The sequence below is a fragment of the Psammomys obesus genome, unplaced genomic scaffold (assembly GCF_907164565.1).
Source record: "Psammomys obesus unplaced genomic scaffold, mPsaObe1.curated_primary_1811, whole genome shotgun sequence".
Classification (NCBI taxonomy): domain Eukaryota; kingdom Metazoa; phylum Chordata; class Mammalia; order Rodentia; family Muridae; genus Psammomys; species Psammomys obesus.
The window spans coordinates 11,663,609-11,686,639 of NW_026596073.1; the positions used below are offsets into that span (position 1 = coordinate 11,663,609).

At 43.4% G+C, this 23,031-nt stretch overlaps 1 pseudogene; it reads right to left on the bottom strand.

Moving 5' to 3' along the window:
• The window catches only part of LOC129690494 (60S ribosomal protein L24-like), a 40,636-nt pseudogene extending 24,665 nt beyond the window's left edge, over window positions 1–15,971 (bottom strand).
• Window positions 15,972–23,031: the final 7,060 nt, after the last annotated feature.

Below are 23,031 nucleotides of genomic sequence, written 5' to 3' on the forward strand. Positions count from 1 at the left end.
ATTGTACTGACTCAGACAGCCGTGCTCAAAAAAACAAGCTGGCCGCTGCAGTCAGAGTTCAGGATTCAGATCTCAGTGCTTTGACCTCAGGTTTGCACGCACTTTAACTCGGGTCAGCTGAGCTATGTGACCTTGGAGAATAAACAGGCCTCTCTCCACACAGTTAGATGCAGAGGCGCCATCCTGCTCTCTCCCGGCAGCTGGCAAAGCATCTGGTGGACACTGGATACTATGGCAACACTAGACAGGCTGGGCTCAGTGGTACAGCATGTACGAGGATTCAGGTTCAATCCATGATATATATCCCCTACCCCTGCACACACACACACACACACACACACACACACACACACACACATCTTACATATGTGCTCTGGGTCATGGTGGAGGTATTGGTCTTGTTTTTGTTTGTTTGTTTTGTTAGCAGTCACTGAGGTTGAATATAGGAGGCCTTACACCAGGCAGGCAAGCTTTCTATCACTGATTTAAATCTCCATTCCACTTTCGTTTTACCTTTTCTTTTGAGACAGGGTCTCATGTAAGTTATTTAGGTTGGCCCGGAACTCACCCTGTAGTCCATCTGGGCTTGACCATGTGCTCCTCCTTCACCGTGAGCTTTGGTTTTCTTGGCTATGGAAAGACTTGATGGAAGGTGTAAAGCTGGGGCATGATGGGACACTCCTGTAGTCCCACCACTCAAGAGGCAGAAACGGATGGGTCACTTTGCCATTTTTATCTTCGTGTATTTATTTTTAATAAGCAGTCACGGATGAGGGGTGGTTGTCACAGGACTGGATGGTTGCTTTCATGTTTATTATCAGTAGCTTTTGGCTTGTCAACTTGGAACATCGCCTGCTAACTTCCTATCCCTGCCCTCCTTCCTTCTGACTCGGTTACAGCGCCACGCTCCATGCCTCAGCCAGCCACATCTGTAGCACCTTCCAGTTGGCAGCCCAACCACCACCACTGGTTCCATCAAGAACAGGATGTGCGTCTTGTTTAGGAAGTCTGTGACTGGAACTGAAGATGCTCTCTTCCCAGCAGTCCTCTGGTAGTTTCTTCTTGAGAAGATGATTCCATCCCCCCCCCCCCCGAAATGAACCCTCCACAGTCTACATGTAGTGTGGTCTGGAAACTGTAAATCAGCACAGAGCTTTCATGTTACAGTGTCCGGGCAGGCACATACTCGGCAGAACCCAGGAGTGCCAAGCTGGCTCTCTCTGCTCTCTCACGCCCGTCTGTGGCTGAGCTGTTCTGCCTTCCAAAGGAGACAGTTTGGAGCTTCAGATAGCAATGGTTTCTCTTTCTTCATCTCCCTTTTCAGACTCACATTGCTTTCCCATTATCTGTTTTTGTTCATACACCCTGTTTTTGTCCTCTTCCTGTTCTTGACTTTTCATGCTTTGTCCAGATGGGAGCCTCCTCTGGATTTAGAATGACTGCTGTGATTTTTTTTTCAACCTTTGCTCTGGATCAACTCTTTATTCTATCTGTATTCTCTAGGAATACTTTGAAAACTCTTATTCTCTTTGCTATTGTGACTTGAGTACATTTTTTAAAAAGATCCTTGGCAAAGTTGTTGATGCCCAGAACAAATGTGAAAAAGCAAGGCATGGCCAGAGGTGGTGGCACAAGCCTTAAATACTAGCACTTAGAGGGCAGGGGCAGGCAAATTTCTGTGAATTCAAGGCTAGCCTGCACTATGTACTGAGTTTCAAGACAGCCAGGGTTGCATAGTGAGACATTCTCTCTTTCAGTCTCTCTCTCTCTCACATACAAGCAGGTCACTGGTGGTTGGTGTGATTTTCATTCTTTAATGCTGGAGAGGCAGAGGCAGGAGGAGTCCAAGGCCTATCAAGTCCAGCCTAATCCAAGCTAATGAGGACTTACTGAATAAGGTGGACTCAAGGTTGACATCTGGCCTACATGCACACATGTGCATCCAAACATGAACACACACACACCACACACACACACACACACACACACACACACACACCACACAAATCCTTTTCTGTCATTTTCATCATATCCTGGGGGGGGGGGGGAAGAAATAAGAAAACAGCCTGTTCTCAATCCACTATCATAAACTCAGATATGATCTTAGTGTAAACTGTTCTATCTGATCTTCCTCAGTGGAAAAGAACTCAGAAAGGGTTTTTAAATTGGAAGAGAGAAAATACTCAGTAAAGAGAAGGAGATTTTATGAATTTTCTTTGTGTTTCTGGACCATCTGGTCCCCCAACCCCCCACCCCCTTTCTGTTCCCCTTCCTTAACTTTTTTGTTTTGCTCTGGTTTTTGAAAGTCTCAATGCGCAGCCCTGGCTGCCCTAGAACTCAGGACCAAGCTAAACTCACAGACGTCTGCCTGCCTTTGCCTCTAGGAATGTTGGGATTGAAGGCATGTGCAGCCATGCCCAGGTTTTCCCCTCTGTAACTTTTGGGATCCTGCCCTCCTTATTCTCTTCTCAATTTAAGCCTGTCACCTCTAGGAGTGGTGGTACACGCCTGCGATTCCAGCACCTGATGGCTGCAAGCAGAGGATCACTGCACCCTCAAAGCCAGCCTAGGCTCCTGGTGAGTTTGAGGCTAGCCTGAGCTACATACAGAGTGAGAGCCTGACCCAAAAACAAAGCCGATACAGACAGACAAGCAAATCCTCCTGCACCTATTCCATTTCCTCTGCTTCACCCTCATTCTTCTGCCGGCTCTGTTGTTCTTTTACCTACTAGTTAAAGAGTTTCCAAGTTTTTGTCTCCAATGCCAATGTGTTTCCCAAACCACACCTTCAGTCATTTTTTTTTTTTTTTTTTTTTTTTACCTGCACCTGCCACAGGCATGGTGGCTTCTGAGCCAAGGCCAAGGTTTTTCTGGCACACTGCCTCTAGTCTGTGACTTATCTTGGTTAACAAAACTATCTCCAAACAGTCCCTAAAGGTAGAAACGTTGCCTATACCTCCCTGTGACAGACGATGGCCACAACTTATCTTCCATTCTTCCTGGATATACTGTGTTCCCCAGTGTCTGCCACTGGTAGGGGTGGCTGGTGGAGATGGGAGGAAGCACATGCCACAGCAGGTCTGCCCTATGACAGCTGTCTCCCTGGAGACTCTTCACTCCTTCCTTCTGTGCCTTTTTTGCTGACTAGAGGTTAAACAGGTTGTGTTTTCTACCCTGTACATGTTGGATAATATATCATTTTTTTTTGGACTCAGGAAAGGAACCAACAGTCTCACAGGATTGCTGCCAAGAATTTTCAATGAGATGGTTTTCTTTATTTGTTTTGAGACAAGTCTTGACATGTTGCCCAGGCTTGCTTCAAACCCACAATCCTCCTATATTGACCTTCCCAGAGCAGAGATTATATACATGAGCCACCATGACCAGCTTTGTGATGATGTTTTTTTTGTTTTGTTTTGTTTTATTATACATCATTTAACTAAGCTATGGGGCCAAGTTGTTTTGTCAAACACAAGTCTGAATGCTGTTGTAAGGTACTTTATACATGTGACAGGGGTTAGCAGATGCTGGTCAGCCTCCACAGTGAGTGGATCTCATCTGATTCGTTGGAAGCCTTAAGAGAAAAGAATGGTGCTTTCTAAAAGAAGGAGAAAAAGGAGGAGTAGAAGGAGGAGGAGGAGAGGAAGAATATCATGCCTCAGGGATCCACAGACATGCTGTCTGCGTTTCTAGCCCGCTGGTCCTATGGTATGGAATTCAGAGCTGCCAGGTTCCATAACCGTCTAAGACACGTTCAGTCTTTCAATCTCTTCATCAATGTACTTATTATCGTCTCTCCTGGGAGAACCCTGACTAGCCCACCATTAGGAGAGCCAATTCCTTTCACTATGATTGTTCTGCCATTCCTATCAGCATTCAGTCTGAGGCTGTGTCTGTGTACTCACCAGACCCTGCTCGAGGTCACAGAACAGCATTTTGAAGAGTTGAACACAAGTGCCGCTTGCTTACTGCATCATAACAGGGTTTTATCGACTCACCAAGTAAAAAAAGATGCTCGGGCCTTTGGAGCCTCTGTGTGATTTTTGTTGTTGTTGTTTTGTTTGTTTTTGTAAGCCTAACAAAGCTTAAGCAATAGCGTGATGGCACACATCTTTAATCCCAGCACTCTGGAGGCAGAGGCAAGAGGATCAATTTCTGATTTCAAGACCAGCCTGGTCTATAAAGTGAGTCCAGGAGATCCACGGTTACACAGAGAAACCCTGTCTCAAAGGAAAAACAAAACCCCAAACAAACCAAACAAACAAAAGCAAAGCTTAAACATAGTGTGGGTCACTAAGAAGAAAACATATCCTTTTCTCTATGAACTGGTATCAATTTAGGATTCCAACACTGCATACTCATGAAATTGAAATATCCTTTTGAAACGCCTGACCTTTCTCCCATCCCATATCTGTGTAAGAACACAGACTGTGGAACATTGAGGAGCTTAGTATAACCTGCAGAAAGATACTTTTATCTTGAAGAGGACATAAGGTTGCAGGTAAGACGTGGTGATGGATGACTTTGGTTGTCAAGTTAATTGGATTGAGAGATAGGTAGGAGATTAGAGACACTCACCAGTGAGTACATCTGTGAGAGTATTTCTAGTGACAATCAGATCATGGAGGCCCTAACATCGCTAGCTGCTTAATCTATTGATGTACTGAAATTTAATTGACTACTGGGGAGTCAAGAGGAGGTGCAATCTGGCTGGAGGGAGTGGGTCCTGGGGAGATACTTTTGAAGGGCTAATATTGGCCCTTGCCCTTCCTTTAGTCCTCTTCGCTGCCTGGCTAGCATGAGGTGAGCAGCTTTTTTTTTTTCCATGCCTCTGCCACCATGATGCCCCATCACATTTCCAGCCCAAAGAAGTAGATGCAACTGAAACTTATAAAACAATGAAACAAAGTGACTTGTTTATTTTATTTTTCTTGGTCACTTTATTAAGTGAGACCAATTTCCATACCCATTTCTCATTTCAAATCCAGGTTCCTCACTGGTGCCACTTAAGGGCCATCTACTCCTGCTCCATTCTAAACTCATCCCCATAGACCTAGCTTATTCCACTCATTGTGTCAGAAGCATGCAAAATAGCAGCACCGGTTCACGTGATCCAGGCCTTCACTGTTGTGTGCCATTTTCCTCTGAGACTAAAACCTTCCATCTTGGAGAGAATCTTCTTAACACAAAGTATTTTAAATGGGAAGTGCAAAACAAAACAAAGCAAAACAAAAAACCCAAAAATCAGACTATGTTAAGACAGACAGGAGAACCTGAGGGTTCAAATGACCTTTCACAGGGGTCATCTAAGACCATTGGAAAACAGATATTTACATTACAATTTGTAACAGTAGTAAAATTACAGTTATGAAGTAGCAATGAAAATAATTTTATTTTTGAGTGTTACCACAACTCAACAACATGAAGAACTGTATTAAAGAGTCACAGCATTAGGATGGTTGAGAACCACTGAGATAGGATGTCGTTAAGAAGGTGAAACAACAGAATGTTCAAAGGCAGGGAGAAGTGTGCTGTCCTGCAGGGAAGCTCATTAAGCTCAGGGAATAAACAACTCAATAGTTTCAGGAATTCCCTGAAACTGACCAGATTCCCTAGGCTCCTCTCTTTACAAGCTGCTGTAAGCAGCAAGGGCTGCTGAGAGACACTCTCAGACAAACTGACTGCCCAGAAGGAGGGCCAGCTTCCTGGGAGAGACTCTCTTCAACCTGTTGAACTGTAGGCTGTACAATACACTCCAGATTCCCACCTTTCATGAGCTGTCACTCATGCTGGACTGGGTTTTGGCGAAGCAGCTGTCTTTCAGTCATTTCTGGTCCTGTAAGTAACCCCTCACCCATATTCATGTAATTAACCCCTATATAACTCATTGGTTCACAAAGTTGGACTTCGATGGGATCCATACTTTGCTCTATTCTTGGCTCCCTATATGGGAGCCATCTTTCTAAAAACAACTTTTTTTTTTTTTTTTGCTTGTTTTTTTGTTTTGAGGCAGGGTCTTTCTATGTAGCTCTGGCTGTCCCTGGAACTTGCTGTTTAGACTAGTTTGATCCTTGAACGAGAGATTGGTCTGCCTCTGACCTTCAAGTGATGCTGTTCAAGGTGTGTGCCACCACACCTGAATAAGTTAAGTTGTGGTGGTGAGTCTCCATTGTCTCCTAAGTGATTTAGCATCACTTAGGAGACAGATCCCTAGGAATGTCTGTAAGGGTGTTTCCTGAGACTAGTAGCCTAAAATGGAAGAGTTTCCCTGTATGTGGGTATCACGAGCCCATGGGCTTGTCCCCAGACTTAATAAACAAGAAAAAGAGCAAGCCAGCTGTGTGCCAGCGGCCATGCGCCTGCTACCCCTGACTGCGTACACTGCACCAAAAGGTATCTATGAAGTACCTACACAGTTGTGTGTTGAATAATGAAGTTGAATACTTTGGCCATCAAAGTGAAACTATGGGACTTGTTCATTTGAAGGCGGGGACAGTAGTAGGCTAGAGACAAGCAGAGTCAAACAATCACTACAATATGATGACATACAAACTTGTTGAGAATCTTCTGTTGTGTGTCATTTTGTTTAAAGTGACATTTAAACAAAGACCTAAGGGTTGGCTGAGTGGAGAGGTAATCAGTGGTGGCTGATGGTGTCTCGTTTCTGACCGAGCAAAGTGATATGCTAGCCCTGAATTTTTCTGAATGAGAGGAGGCAAGGGTTAAACCAGATTCAGGCTGCTACCCAAACATGCCTTTTCTAGAAAGGAAGGGTGGTACTAAAAAAAAAATTGAGTTTAAAAATTACTTAGAAAAATATTACAAAAGTTCACAAAAAGCCCAAGCTTGATTTATACTTTGTAAAGTCCTAAACCCTGTATTTGGACATATATTTGGGGCAATCTCATTGAAGACCCTAAGCTGAGAACCTCTCTGGCCTCTGGATCCATCCTGTTTAGGGGAAATAGCATATACACTTGGCATCAGGCAAAAGACTTTAGCCTATAGCTAATACCTTCCTTAGATATAGCGTAACTTTTTCAACAGATGGCTGTTCACATTCCATAATGTTAATTCTCTTTGATACTTGAAAGACACAGGCTAAGTAGGTTAAGGATTAAAGGAAGTACCTGAGAAAGGCATTTTTTTTTTCCTGTTTCACTTTAGTCATTTAAAAAAGATAATGCTTAAGAAGATGGGATGGAATTTCCTAGCAGAAACCACAGGATCCGGTTGCGGTGCCTCTGGGTGCCAGGGGAGGCAGAGACAGCATGTTTTAATAGGTGCACTTTCAGCCCTTAAAGCCTGCCTCTCCTAACAATAAAACATCCCAAAGCTTCCTCAAGCGCTCTGGAGGTGACACCCACCAAGACCATCCCCATCTTCCTTTAACGTCATGCAGAAAAGAATGTTCTCAACAGAAAGAGGCGCATACACGCAGGAATTAAAAACCACGTTAGGGAACCAAATATAATACATGTGAGAAAACTGGGCCACGGTGCTGCCTTGCGGTCTACGCTTTCATCTAAAATTTCCCTTCTGTAGGACTCACCATAAGCCTCTTTGAAGTTGCTTCTTCCTCCATCTCTCAGGCTGCTTCTCAGATCAACTTCAGGATCGGCATCTTTACATTTTGTGACTTTGGGAAGGGCAGTATTGTTTCATGATATAGTGGTGACTTCGTGTCCCGCAGACCTGTGAGATCTTCCAAACAAACGTCTGGGTCACAGACAGACAGACACACCACGAAACTAGTTGAATAGTCCGAGAGACACTTTTCTTAAGACTTAAAGTTATGACTCCTTTATTTGCTCTCACTGTCTAAACTGAACTGGACTGGCAGGACCTCTACAGCTCGTGAACTTTCAATCCAGGGACTGTTTTTCTTTAGTCATTAGTCACTAGGGTCTCCTCTCCTAAAAACATCTCACAGCAGCCCAGGGATTAGAGAATATCACCTCACACTGGAGGTCCTTTGTTTCATGGCTGTTCCTTTTCTGAGGACACTATGCTTTCCAAAGCAAACTGCATGAAGCATCATCATTATCATCATCAAAACAGTTAAGGTTGAAAGACAATAAAGACCAGAGCAAGGGCACACAGTCAGTGTCCTGGTCTACCTTCTGTTGCTGTGATGAACACCATAGGCACATCTGTCTATAGAGGAAAGAATTTATTTGGCTCACACATTCTATGCACAGTCCATCACTGAGGGGAACCCAGGCAGGAACTCATGGAAGGAACCTGGAGGCAGGAGCTGATGCAGAAGCCATGGAGCGGTGCTGCTTACTGGCTTGCTCCCCATGACTTGCTCAGTTTGCTTTTTTATAGAACCCAGGTTTGCCTGCCCAGGGCTGGCATTGTCTTCTATGGGCTGGACCTTCCCAAATTAAACATTAATCAAGAAAATACCATAAAGACTTGCCTATAGAAAACCTGACGGAGGTGTTTTCTCTTCCTGGATAACTCTTCCTTTGTCAAGTTGACAACAGCTAACCATAACCACAGGGAAAAGGAAAAGGTAACTGAGGCCAACATTTAACAGATCTCATGGTTTCTTAGTTACTTGTTTATTTTACTAGTTTTAATTTCATTTCTTATCATTGGCTGAGTTTAATGTAAAATTTTTAGCATTTGCAGTGTTGGCCTGGAGGAGGAGTGTTGGGATGGAGGTAGGGTGGCCCTCCTGACATTTAGCCTCTTCTTGTCAATCCACAGGCCAAAGCAGGTGGAGCAAGAGCTCCTTGACACCACGACTTGAGGAAGCAGTAAATTAGCCATCAAATTAGCATCACTCAAAATGGTGACTCAGCACTGAGGTATCTCCCAGAACCAAGGAGAGAAGTGACGAGGGAAGGCTGCTACAGGCCCTATAGGGGCAGGGGCGGAACCCTGAAATCCTGAGTTTCTCTTTGCTGTCCTGTCCCGTGACTGTTTGCCGCTTCTGTCCACGCACATCCTCAAAGCCTCTCTCTCTGTGTTGGGCTGCTCTGCCCTCTGCCAGTGCGTGTACCGAAGGATTTTTAGACTCTGGGAATCACATGACACACACGTGACTCAAAGAACCCATGGCTAGAATAGTTCTCAAGGAAAAAAGATTCAATGAAGCAAAACCCCAGAGCTAGCCACAGCATGTTGTGCCTTTATTTCTGTTGATTTGATTCAGCTCTAAGGAGAATGTAGAGCAAGGAATGTGAGAACATCTCACTTGTTTAGTGAAATTCGTTCACAAGTATCTATTGAACAAAGTAAAGTGGCAGTGTAGGAGGAATAGCAGAGGGTGATCAATCTGAATGAAAGCCTTCAATCTCTCCCCACAGTCTTCTAAAACCACTGTGATTCTCGTAGGGAAATGATTCCTAACCGGCCACTGTATTCAGGCACAATTGTGTGCAACCAACATCACTGGGCTCCAGAGAAAACACATTAAAACATCTGCAGTGGTTTTTTTTTTTTCTTTTTCCTATATTTTGACAAAAGAATGCTTAGTATAAGAAGATAACTGAGAGGTGCTGAGGGCCAGTGAGCCTCTTCCTCAGTTTCCACTTCTTGACTCACAGTGTTTCACATCCCAAGGAATGGCTGAAAACAAAAGGAGTTTCAATTCCACGTGCTAATGAGTATGTGGACTAACTGAAACGCTCATATGTTTTAGATGGATGTGTAAAATATGCTAATCCAAGAAACTATTCAATTATAAGTCTACCACACAATCTGGCAATTTCACTCCTTGGGTATGTTTTCAAGAAAAAAAATGGATTCATATGTCCACCAGGAAACATGCGTACAAGTCTTTATGGTGCTTTTTTCTTAATAAGGCAAAGCTGTAAGCAACTCACCTGTTCAACCATGGCAGGGTGGATAATAAACCGTAGTATGTTTTATAATGGGCTACTACTCGGCAATTAAAAGACAAACTCTTGTTCACTCAACAAGATTCATGAGGCTAATAGACATAGTATCTAATGCAAGATACACAAATCAGAAGAGCATGTACCGCAAATGTGTTGCACATGATTCCATTTTTAGGAAGCTTAGGAATCAACAAGTCCATGAAGATGGACAGCAGATTATTATCACCTTATTATTATTAGCTTATTGACTGGAAGGAGTCCTGAGTGAGCAACAAGAGATGATAAACGTATTCTATATATTGACTGAATGGTTATTACATGGGTATAGACTACATAAATTTTTATTTTTTTATTTACTTTACATCCTCTTTGTTGCCCCATCCCTCCCTCCCTCCCTCCCAGTCCTCCCCTCCCTCCCCCTCCTTTCCCATTCAGCCCAGCTCATCAAGTCACATCAGGACTGAGCATGTCCTCTTCCCCTGTGGCCTGGCAAGGCAGTCCTGCCAGGAGAAAGTGATCAAAAAGCTGGCAAGTGAGTCTGTGTCCAATGCAGTCCCCACTTTCCTTGCTAGAAGACCCTCATGAGGCCTAAGCTGCCCATCTGCTACATCTTTGTAGGAGGGTCTAGGTCCAGTTCATGCATGGTCTTTGGTTGATGCTTCAGTCTCAGCAAGCCCCTCTGTTGGTCTTCTTGTGAGCTCCTGTCACCTCCAGGTCCTTTTCTCTTTACTCCCACTTTTCCACAAAAAGCCCTACACATCACCCAATGTTTGGCTGTGAGTCTCGGCATCTGTTTGGAAGGATATGAGGGGGACTCAGGCAGAGACTCCTAATATTAGAGACCACAGAGACTGAAGAGGACACCCACTCTCCTAGTAGAGGGGAACACCAACCTCCCAGCCCCCCAAAAAAACTTCAACCCAAAACTTACCCTGCCTATAAGATGTGGAGGGATAAAGATAGAGCAGATAGAGCAGAGACTGAGGGAACGCCCAATAAAAGACCCACCCTATCGGGGAGTGCCAACCCCTGACACTATGAAAGATGTTCCGCTAAACTTGCTGATGGGAGTCTGACAGAGTTGTCCTCTGAGAGGGGCTACCCAGCAGCCCCAAAACAGATGCCGAGACTCATAGACTACATAATTTTTAACCAAGTTGTACACATTAAAAATGTAATTTTTTTTTTTTACTAGAGATGAGTTATATCTAAGCTAAAAGCAAAAAATAAAAATAAAAAATAAAATAAAATCTACCCCAAAGGGCCTTGGAAAGATGTCTCCACGCTGGAAAGAGTTCCACCAGAGCCCCTCCTGTACCTCCTGCCCTGACGCCACGCCTCGCTTCTCCTAGACATGGCTTCCAACTGTTTTGTTTCAATGACACCTTGTGAGTGAATAACAGTGAGACTCCCACCAGCCTTGTCTGAGGGCCATGGACTAGGCACAGGGTAGCAGTTTGGTGCTTGGCAACATGGTGTGTAGATGGCAGGGGAGATAAGGGTATAGTACGCTCGGTACACATTCCACCCTGCGCCTGGGGGCGATTCATAGACAGAAGAACAGATTTCCTTGGCATGCCGGTTTCGCTCAGAGCCTGTTCTGGCTGGAAATACTGGCACTCTTCACTTTTTCCTCCCTCTGTTGTCGACAGAAGAAGTCTTTGTACAAGGAGGCAATCAGGGATCTTGGAGGCCATCGGGGGCTCCTCCTCACTATCAGTGATACTCTGGAGAAAGATAAGGTCATGGTGTCTTTTGTGTACGATAGCCATGTAGAGTGAGAAGTGGGCTATCTCGCCCACCTTCGGTGCCAGGGCTTTCTCAACACCATGCTGTGTCCTAGACAGGTAGCCAGTGGTCTCCAGACCCTGGTGAGACTTGGCCTTTCTTTGTGCACCTCAGGATGTGCCCTTGCAGTTAATCTCCAAAGCAGCTGGATCCTGTTTCTTTGCACAGGTTAAATGACTAAGCCGCTTGAGCCCCTCATCCCTAAGCCCCATGAGAAAGAGATGAACTGCTCGTCTTCCTTATAGGAGCTGACAAGGGGCAGCACCCCGTTCCCAGGGCCACCAAAGAGCAGGGGCTCCTTTTGAACTGGGAGCATCAGTTGTGGGGCTGAGTTTTACGGTTGGGAAAGCTCCTCAAAAGGCACGGAGGTTCCCCTTCTCTGTCTCCATTCTTCCCTGCTTCCCTAACCCCCCCTATCATTTGTACCATCATTTTTCTGGGGCAGCTTCTGCCCCACCCGTGGGAACTTCCAGCCTCTGTTCCCGAGCTCCCCCACCCCTGCCCCTTTTGGTAGGAGAGTAAAACAGACCACTCAACCCTCCACTCCTCCTTTCTTCTGGTCTTCCTCTCTCTTGACCCCACTTCACAAGTAAAGCCCGTGAAATTTTGAGAGACTTCCTTTATTTAAATTCAGACACACCTTGTTTTTTCACTTTAACCAAAACACACCAGCAAGATCAATCAGATGATCACCTAATGTACGGCTTCTAGTGTTCAAGAGTTGTTAGAATGAAAAAATAATTTCACTTATTATTGGGGGAGGGAGCTTGAGTGTGTCACGTGGTGCCTGTGTGGAGGCCAGAGAATAATTCTGAAGAGTCAGTTCTTTCCCCTTTATGTGGTTCTGGGGATAGAACTGAAGTTGTCAGCCGTTTATAGCAAGTGCCTGTCCCTGCCGAGACATCTTGCTGTCCAAAACACTGACTGTTGGTACGAAGTGGGCATATACAGGTATCATGATACTGTCCTCATGTTTACCTCCCTAGCCCTCTCCCTGTTTTCCTCCCTCACATCATCTTCCATTAGCTTTCATATTCTATACATATGTATAAAACTACCTGTCTGTTTTATATAAATGCAGAGCGCGGGGGGGGGGAGGTCTAGGTCAGTGTGTCTAGGAGTTTTCACTTTTTGACCATTTATTTGTTTTACGTGTGTGCATGTTTGGCCCGTGTGTATGTATACCACACGTATACCTGGTAATGCTGAGGAAGCCAGGTCCCCTGGAACTGCAGTTCCGATGGTTGCAAGCCATGGATGGTATGGGTGGTAGGAACTGAACCTGGGTTCTCTGTAAAAGCAGCCAGTGCTCTAATTAGCTGAGCCACCTCTCCAGCCCTACAGGGGAGTTAGATGTTAATTCTTGATCACACGGCCCATCACTTGGGCTTAAAAAAAATGTAATTCAAATGCATTTTATTTCAAACAAATTTACAAACTAGGAGAGCCTTCCATATACCTGTCCTCCAACCTTGACTTGCTTGCAGCTTGTCTTTGTTTCATGTATCTGTCATATTATCTTCACTTCAGTACTTTAAAGCAAATCCCAGACACCATTTCCTTACGTGCTCTGTAATTCACTGTTCTCACTTACCTACACATCCGTGGAAAAATATAAAGACTAAAGATAGAAGAAAACCATCGTAAATTTAAAATAAAATTCATCTCTTTTGGCAAATTTATTTGTAATTAGGAAAGAGCCACTGTATTTACAGTGTAACAGACTTCAATTGTGTCCTATATTATTCTAGAGTCTCAGAAACGAGAAAATTCACACTAAAAGGAATACTTTTTCCCCCCAACAAGTGTTTATCCTTAACGTTTCCCAGCTATATCCATTTACCGTGCTGTTCCTACCCTTTGTGAGAACCGTGGGCTGGAATCAAAACATGACACTTCAAATAGAAAGCAAGAAGGAAGATGGCCGTCACGCATTGTGCCCTGTGGTTTGCAGCCTGTAGGTCTGCAGCTTACTGAGTAAGCCTGTAGCTTGCTCAGAGGTCTAAAATGTCTCTGTTTTTAAAGTGTCTAGCTTGCCTGGTGCCAGATGGTTATTTGATGTTCTACACATTCAAACAATCCAGAGACAATGGGAGGTGCCATGCGCCAGTAGGTCAGAGCCAAAGAGCAGCAACTGCAGCCTTGCTGTGGGAGTGCCCTCCTTCCTCTGTTATGCTGGGTGTTCTTTTCCAGTGAAGCCAACCCCTAAGTAGATCTGGGGTCCCTAATGAAAACCTTGATGTGCTCAGATCTGACTAAGCTTTGGAAAGACATCCAGTGAGGTCCCCGTGCTTCCTACTATACAAATATTTTCTTTTCTATGAATCACTGACTCAGAAGGAATTCGAAGCCTGGAAGCTGGCATGGCATGTTGGCTTTTAGTTTGCCTATTCTTTAGCTCTCCCTCTGAGAGAAGAGGCAGGAGAGAATGGCTCATCTCCACTGTGACTCTTAGGATACATGTAAAGGGTTGAAGGTTTAGCTTGGAATCCATCAATGGTAGCTCTTCACATTTCAATGTGGGAAGGAGCTAAAAGAAAGATTTTTCTCAAAATTTCTTGGGTTGGGGAATATATTTCAGTGATAGAGAGTTTGCCCAGCACAAAGAAGACACTGGGGTTTGTCCTTTTGTGTAGCATTTTATTAGACAATATCAATTATCTGTATTAATAAATAGAGGCAAGGATAGTTTCTGGGGGCTGAAAGGCCACGGCTTCATGTGTGTGGGAGGATCCTGTGGTCTCTTCTAGCCCCTAGGTCTTTTGTTGGGGATAGGGGTGGGTTTTGTTGTTGTAGTTTGATCTTTGTTTTGTTTTGATTTCTGTTTTAGTTATTCAAGACAGGGTTTCTCTGTGCAGCCCTCGTTGTCCTGGAACTTGCTCTGTAGACCAAGCTGGCCTTGGACTCACAGACATCCACCTGCCTCTGCACTGACACAGAATCTTGCTATGCAGCCCAGATAGATAATTTACCATACACCTGCCTCAGCCTGCCGCATGTTGAGTTTACAGGAATGTGGCAACAATAGTCAGCTCACCCCTACATCTTTATTACCTTTTAAATTTTGTTTAGTGTGTGTGTGCACGTGTGTGTGCATGTGTGTTAATGGCAGCACTCTTGTGCCATAGTGTGAGAAGTGTGGAGATGAAAGGACAGTGTTCAGGTTGTCAGGCTGGGCGGCACCTTTGCCCTCTGAGCCACTCCTTTGTCCCCTTACGTCTTTATGCTAATCTTCCTCTCAGTCTGTTTTTTCTTAGAAATCTTGGGCACTTTGGCCTGCGAAGGAACCCATAAAAGAACAGTATTAACGTACTTATGTCTTTCCTTGCTCTGGTCCTCTGAAGAAACCCTGAGTGCCCAGTTTTCCAGCACTTTAAAAACTTTCGTTCCAGATAAGACATTGCAACCCACGAGCATAGCTGTAGTTGACAACTGATTCGGGAGCACAGATGCCCAGACTTTGTATTTTCTTTGATTAGGGGCTAACAAACAGGTCTATTTTGCTCACCATCTTTGCAGCGTCTTTTTCTAGGAAGATTGTTATCCTGAAGTAGGCTTCCTTTGTTTCTTTTTCATTTAAGTTATATTATTTTAAAGATGGTATTTTTTATTACTCTTTGAGAGTTTTGTACATATATACAATGCATTTGAATCACATTCACCCCCACTTACCTTCTAATTCCTCCAAAATCTACACCCCACCCCAGTTCCTCAGCCGTCCCAACTTCTTTCTTTCTTTCTTTCTTTCTTTCTTTCTTTCTTTCTTTCTTTCTTTCTTTCTTTCTTTCTCTCTCTCTCTCTCTCTCTCTCTTGTTTAAAAAAGATCTTTATTTTAAACTCTGATCTACCAAGTGAGTGTTTTTCACCAACTCTAGGAGCAGAGACCTTCACAGGCTTCACAATCTTTTGTTTAGGTGCTGCCTTTGTGGGGGGCCTTGGCAGCAGCCATTGCTTTCTTCTTTGATGCCTGCCTAGCTTTTTTTGCTTCCTTGGCAGCCCTGATAGCCTGCTCTGTCCGAGCTTTCCTAACTTCTGGTTTCTGATTCCTCTTGGCCATTCTATCAGCAAGAGGTGTACCAGATGGCCCGTTGGAATTTGACAGCGCGGCAGGTTCTTTTCCCTTGAATTTCCTCCAACTTGTCCCTTCTTGTGTTTTCTTCTGTAGAGGACAGTCCTGTTCATCTGCCGAGGATTCCTTTTGGAAAAGAATGAGGACTCACATTTTGTATTAAGAAACTGGGAAGCCCTCCTTTCAGTCAAGGCATAGCACCGCCTGTGCCTGGGGTAGATCTTGTGCACGCTGAAACTGCACAGCTCAACCTTCATGGTGATAGCTGCTGTCCTGCTAAAGGAAAGATTAACTTTTTTTTTTTTTTTAATAACACACGGAGTCCACTTTGTGCTGCTTATATACTTATGGGTGTGGGGCCATCCAATGGAGCATGGGCTAGCTACCAGGGGCTGTACCCACAAAGAAAACTGGCTCTCCCTCCCTCCAGAAGCCACCAACTGCTGGTAGCTCCCCAGCTACATGTGGGGGCTGGCATGCTCCTCCTCCTCCATGATAGACTGTTGACTGGCTTGTTTTTGTGCAGGACTTAGGCAGTCACAGTTATGGCGAGTTCTTCGATGTCGTAGTTTGGTCATGTCCAGAAGATATGATATAGTTCTTTATACCTAGGCCTCAGGCTTTTACAGTCTCTGCCCGCCCTTCTGTGCTAGTCCCTGAGGCTTGGTGGTGGTGCTAGAACGGAGACAGATGCCCATCTACGGCTAAGTTCACCACAGGCACTTATTCTCTTCACTTTGACCAGCTGTGAGTTCGTAACCTAAGAGGGATATGATCGGAGATTGCTGATATTCTGCAGTGTGTGCCTTCATGACTGGACAGGAGATTTTTTAAGAAAGGCCATGTTTTTCAAAAGACTTCATCCCCCAGAAAGGTGAAAACTCATTCTTCTTTTTTTTAAATCAGAGTCTCTGTGCAGATTTAGAGAAAACATAGTTTGCCTTCTCAGCCTTTGCCTCTCAGTTGCCTCTAGCCCCATTACTCTGGCACCCTGAGAGATGAGACACCTGCGGCCATTTATCTATCTCTCTTAAGGGTTGTTACAATGACAGGAGTTCTAAAAAAGTCTGCTGGCTAACACTGCCAAAAAGCCACATTTTAGCCGCAGGAGGCTGAGTTTTCCCGAAGGACTTACCAAATCTTCAAAAGCGATGAGCCCCCTTCCAGTCCGTACACATGAATTTATTGACAGATCCCCGCTTTAATGCAGGGGGACGGCAGGAGGCTGATTCAGTTCATCCCTGTGGTGCTCCGTGGATATCTTAACACATTTCATTATTTTTAGCAGTGTGGTCCAGCGGACTCCCACCAACTGTCATTTCTGTAAGTGCTGAAGTCTTCTGCCGATGGCAGACTTAGTGTGCGTGCCAGCAAGTGTCTTGACCTACTTGGGCAGATGAACAGTATTTGAGAGTTAATGTTCACCTCCGTGGGTGTAAATAATGGGTATGTAAGTAAGCATTATTAGGAGTGACAGGGTCTGAATTACAGAGAAGGCTTTCGGTACGAAAGTGGCAGTGCAGGCACTTGTTACCGGTACCATGCCAAAGTTGCCAAATCGTCTTCATTTTAAAGCCCCGAGTTCAGATTTCCAATTCTGCCTTGATGCGAGGTTTTTTTTTTTTTTTTTTTTAATTTTCTGCTTCATATATTTTGAATTTCTGTTCCCTCTTGGTATAAAAAAGGGTCCTTGTTCACCACCCCTGAGAACATCTCTCCAAAAAGTCACTTTGGAACCTGCAGCTGATGACCTCCCCAACAAGGTGTTTACAGACTTCAGATCCTAAGCATTTGGGGGACTGTAAAATTGATGATTTGAGAGCCCCAAACATGAGCTGATCTTTAATGAAACAACATAGAGTCTCAGGCGGTATACAGAGTAAGCGTAAGTATTATTCTCTTTTGAAATTGCTCTTTGTGAATGTGTGGGTTGTGGAAATGTTTAATGACCGGGGTTTGTGGGAGAAGAGATATATGCATACATTTATTATAAATCTTTATTTATTATAAAGGATGTGTAGCCACAATTTATAGCTAATCATTGTTTATTACTTACTCTTTATTGTAAATTTCATTATGGCCAACTGATTCTCAAGGAAAGCTGTCACTGATTTTTGCCAAACTTGTGTTTATAACCAACCTATAAATTGCAAATCAACTCTAATTCAGTGAAGTTAAGACTGTGAATAAAAGTTTCAATTCTCACCAGTTCAGCAAAGGAGTCCCTCATGTTGGTGATGAATGAGCAGATTCAAATGTGAATGTTAACTAATATTTGCATCTGTACTAATGAGTAAGATGGAAGCGAAGCAATGAAGGTGTGTTGAAACTTCACTAGTTCATCAGTGACACCAGTGAGTCTTCGTGCAATGAGATACAGTTTCAAATACTACAGTAGAAAAATACTGTGCCGTTATTTTCTAATAGTCACCGTGTAATGACTATAGCAATTTAAAACCTAATCAGCAGCATTAATATTTTCTGTATCACTTTCTTTGTCACGTTTTATTACAATGTATTTACATATATTAATTATACAAAGTAAGCCACTATCACTTTCATGGGTAAAGTAAAAGGAAATATATCGAGTCTTAAGTTACAGTGTTTGCTTATTTCTGAGATGTAAATATTCCCACCATAACTATTTCAAGTTATCACTGTGCCTGCAATACTTGAAGTTTGAAAGAAATATGATGTAGTGCTTCCTTATCTGATATTTTTGTACACAGATTCAAGAAACACAACCTCAAAGTCTGAAATGGTAATAAAATACAGTAAAAGAGTCTGCAATGGGTTCGGAGGATTCGGGGTTTTGTTGTTGTTGTTTGTTTGTTGAGACAGTGTTCCTGTGTAGCCTTGGCTGTCCTGGACTCGCTTTGTAAACCAGGCTGGCCTCGAACTCATAGTGATCCACCTGCCTCTGCCTCCCTGAGTGCTGGTGTGTGCCACCATGCCCAATTTGTTTGGAGGATTTCTAACTTTTGCTTTTATTTAAACTTATTTAATTGTATGTTTAGGTAATTCAAATTTTAATAATGACTGTTTAATAACTTTATGACAATAAATCAGTTCTGGGGAGCCCACAGGAACGGTCCCAAACTTCGCCCTAGGAATCTACTGCTGGAGCTGGTGCTGACACTCTCAGTGGCTGCTTGGAATAGCACTGAGCATCAGTCTTAGACACGTTGAAAAGAACTACAGATTAGGCTGTCTCTCCCATTTTTCCACACATGCTCATGCATTTGTCTCTTTAATGCCCAGAAGGCAGATGTTTCCTTTTGTTTCATTTTTAGATCGGAAGAACTTTACCCAACATTTGGGTCAGGCTCTTTTAAGACTTGGCTCCAGGATAATTTTAAACCTTGAAAAAAATCACTGAGAATTCCCTAAGTTTTGACTTTCAGGAGGAGTCCTCAACCCACTTGCCTCTCATCACTTGGCTTCCTTGTTCTCTCTGGTGGCTGTAGCCACCTTCTCCTAAATATCTCAGCTGCCCTCTTCAGGTTCACAACTCAGGGGCATCAGAGGTTTTTACAAGTGACATATTCATGGAAGTTTCCCCCCCTTCTTCCTTCCTTCCTTCTTTCCTTCCTTCCTTCCGTCCTTCCTTCCTTCCTTCCTTCCTTCCTTTCTTCCTTCCTTCCTTCCTATCTTTGTCTTTCTTCTGTACAGAAGAACCTCATGCACGCTAGGCAAATGCAATACCACTGAGCCAGCCTTTTGTGACCATTTAAGAAAAGTACGAGAAGAAAGCATGAAGAGGTTGCTAGTAGGAAAATGAAGGCAGATCAATGCACTAACCCTAAGAAAGAGGCAAAAGGAAACTTGTCCCTCTCTGGTTTTCATGCTGTAATTTTTTTTTTTAGCTTTGAACACAGCTATACTATATATTCTGTATATATGGCAGAGCTGAACAAAGGCTCAGCTGGCAAAGCAGTAAGTAGTTTCTAGTTTCCTGTTCCTCTCAACACAATGCAGAGTCCAGAAAAGGGAGCTTGGAACCAACAATAAATAACCTAATGGCCATCACAGCCATCAGCCTAGTTGGTCAAGCCGGAAGCATAGACACAGCCACTGCTCCCTCTCTCCAGTCCTCATATCCAGTTGGTCACCACATCCTGAAGGTTCTACCTCTAACACATATTTGAAATCTACCCACTTCTCTCTTTCCTCATTGCTCCCTAGCCCAGACCCTCACAGTCCCTGGTGGATGACGTCAGCGTTCTTTTTAACATGGATTTCCTAATTCTTTGACTGCTGAGCTGCGTTCTTTTTTTTAAATACATAATTGATCTTTTTAAATACATAAATGCTCTTCATTTTAGATTTCATATGTAAGTGACGTCATACAAACTTGGTGTTCTGTGTCTGCCTTCTTTAGTAGAGCCCAATGTCTTTCAGATCCAACCATGTTATAGATTGCATTATCTACTTTATAAACGCTGATTAGTATTCACATAACATATTCATATGTGGTGATTTCCTTATGCACTTCTTTGTCGGTGCCAGTTAGACGGAGGAGTTGCCATTTGGTTTTTCATAACAGAAGCACCAATTTACATTCCCACCCGCAGTGTACATGGGCCATCTTCTCTCCACAAGCTTGTCAACACTTGTTATCTCCTTTTAATGACAGTCGTTCTCCTAGGTGTGAGATAGCACTTCATGGTGGCTTTGATTTGCAATTTTCTGATGGTCTGACTTAATGGAGAGTCTTTTATGAAAAAAAAAAATCAATAAACAGAAACAAAGTGGAACCATGGTTACCAGGGGAAGGGAAAAGTAAATAAAGATGTAAGGAACCTTTGCACTTGTTGGTATGAAAAAGTCTAGATGTGTGTGTACAGCATCTCTCAACTACTATGTTAATAATATTATATCTAAAAATATGCTAAGAGAGTTCATGTGTGCATGTGTGTAAGCTATGTGTTCTTGTGTGTACACCGTGTGTGTGTGTGTGTGTGTGTGTGTGTGTGTGTGTATAGGCTAGAAATCAACATCAGATGCCTTTGTTACTCACATCCCACCTTGTTTTTTGAGAGGGTCTCTCTCTGGACCTATAACTCACCAATCTGGCTAGACTAAGCTGGTTGGCAAGCCCCAGGGATCTGCCTCACTTTGCCTTCCCGTTATTGGTATTCTTGGCATGCACCACCATGCCTGGCTTTTAAGACTCAGGTTTTTATCTTTGGTTGGCAAACACTTTCTTGAATGAGCCATCTCTCTAGCCCTTAACATATTTTATGTGCTTTTAACAGACACCCACACCCGGATCACTATCTATGGAAGGTGACGGCACATGAATTTGTTTGACTATTGTAATACTTTGTTTTGTTTTGTTTTGTTTTTGGGTTTTGGTTTTTGGAGACAGGGTTTCTTGGTGTAGCCTTGGCTGTCCTGTACTCTTTCTGTATACCAGGCTGTCCTCAAACTCTCAGAGGTCCTCAAACTCTCAGAGGTCCACCTGCCTCTGGCTCCCTGAGTGCTGGGATTACAACTATTATAATAATGTTTTACAATGTATAGGTGTGTATAAAAACATCATGCTATACACTCCAAATACACATGGTAAAACATCAACAGGCTAATGGCTTCCTGCTGTACATGGAATAAATGCAAACACCTCCCTCTAGTTTGGATTGCTTCCCTGACTTTGTCCACCATCACTCCAGCCATTGTGGTTTTTCTTCCATCTTTCAGGCATGACAACTTAGATCTAGCTTCAGGCCTTTCTTTTCTTTCTTTTTTTCTCCCCTTTTCTTATATCACACCTCACCTGCTTTCTCAGAGTGGACTCCCTTTAACCATTCACAAACAAGCTCAGATGTCACCTGCCCCAGGCCTTCCCAGGCTACCCCTTCCAAAGCAGCAAGATTTAAAGGCAATTGCAATGAGAGCCGTGAGAATATTTTACAATATTCTCAAATTACAGTATCGTCAAATATTTGACAATATTTTACTCACCCCTCTCTTCTTGGCATCAAGGATAAACATCATCAAGTAGAAGACATTTGTTGAGTTAATGACTCTCAGAATGATCTTGCCTCATCATACCCACGACAAAATGAAGATACAGGGGGGGATGGGGGAATTATTCAATGACAGAAAATAAGGTTTGAGCCTACATAGTTTACTGTCAAAGCCATTAACTTTAATACAATTTTCAGCCTTTAATTTGAGCCTTTAATGCACCCAAATTGCATGCTTTTCCAAAGAAACTATAAATACAATTTTCCCTTCATCTCCTGGGGAGAATGTCCATTAGTGTTTCATGACTAGGGCCTGTTCCACTGTGGAATGAGCCATGACACCCCCACTTGTGAAGGTCATGGAAGAAACTGACAAGGAGCATTTTGAGTGAGCATGACTGCTTTATTTAGAGAAGGTAATTTTTTTTTTATAAATGCCACCATCCTCAAAGAACACCAAAGATGGTATAAATCTTCCCTCCTGAAAAAGAAAGCCAAAGGTTGAATTTCCAGCAGTAATCGGAACACAACAGCTTCATCTGAGCCCTAGTTTCAAGTTTTTCTTCTGATCCCCCTTGGCTGCAGAGCCTGATCCTCCTCCTCTGTGACAATTCTCTGGTTCGTGCAAAGAAGCAGGGGCAACATTCCTTGACATTTTGTCACCTTAAAATTTCAAGTTAGTATTCTGGAAGGATTTCACACAGGTCAAGTCGGCATTATCTCAAATTTCCCACGAGTGTGCCAGCCATAATGAAAGACTGCTAAGAAATACTTTATTTCCATCAAAGAACTACTTGGGGGGAGGGAGGATGGAGCCATGGGCGTTTCCCAGTGCCTTAGGCTTCAAAGCCCTTCTAGATTGGCTCCTTTTAGTCCCTTGAGTATTAACTAAGATCATACTGGAAAATCTTGTCAAGATCAAATAGTAATATGTTCCTAAATTATGGGATTATTTTCTGTGCTTTAAGTTCTTACCAAATCTACATGGATTAGCCAGGCCCAAGTATTTCACAACAGTCTACATACAATCCTTTGGCTTGCTAAGGTTTCCCATCAATAGATTATCTGGTTGGAATAGCTCTCTACTTACCAGTAATCCCTTCTGTCAGAAATTAGGTTAAGACAAAGCAGCGGAGAGAGGGGATCCAAAATGGACCAGGTGTGGACATGGCCCTGTGTTTTAGGAAATTTACAACATATTGCAAATACAATGAACATGTTCTGATGGTCAGATCCTGTTTTTGTGCCCAGTGCTGGCAAGAAGGTTAAAATGCAAAACTATCTGACACCTTTTTTATACAGCTTTGCTTGTCCTGAAGGCCAGTGACCTGTGTGGCGCTAGTGGCAAATT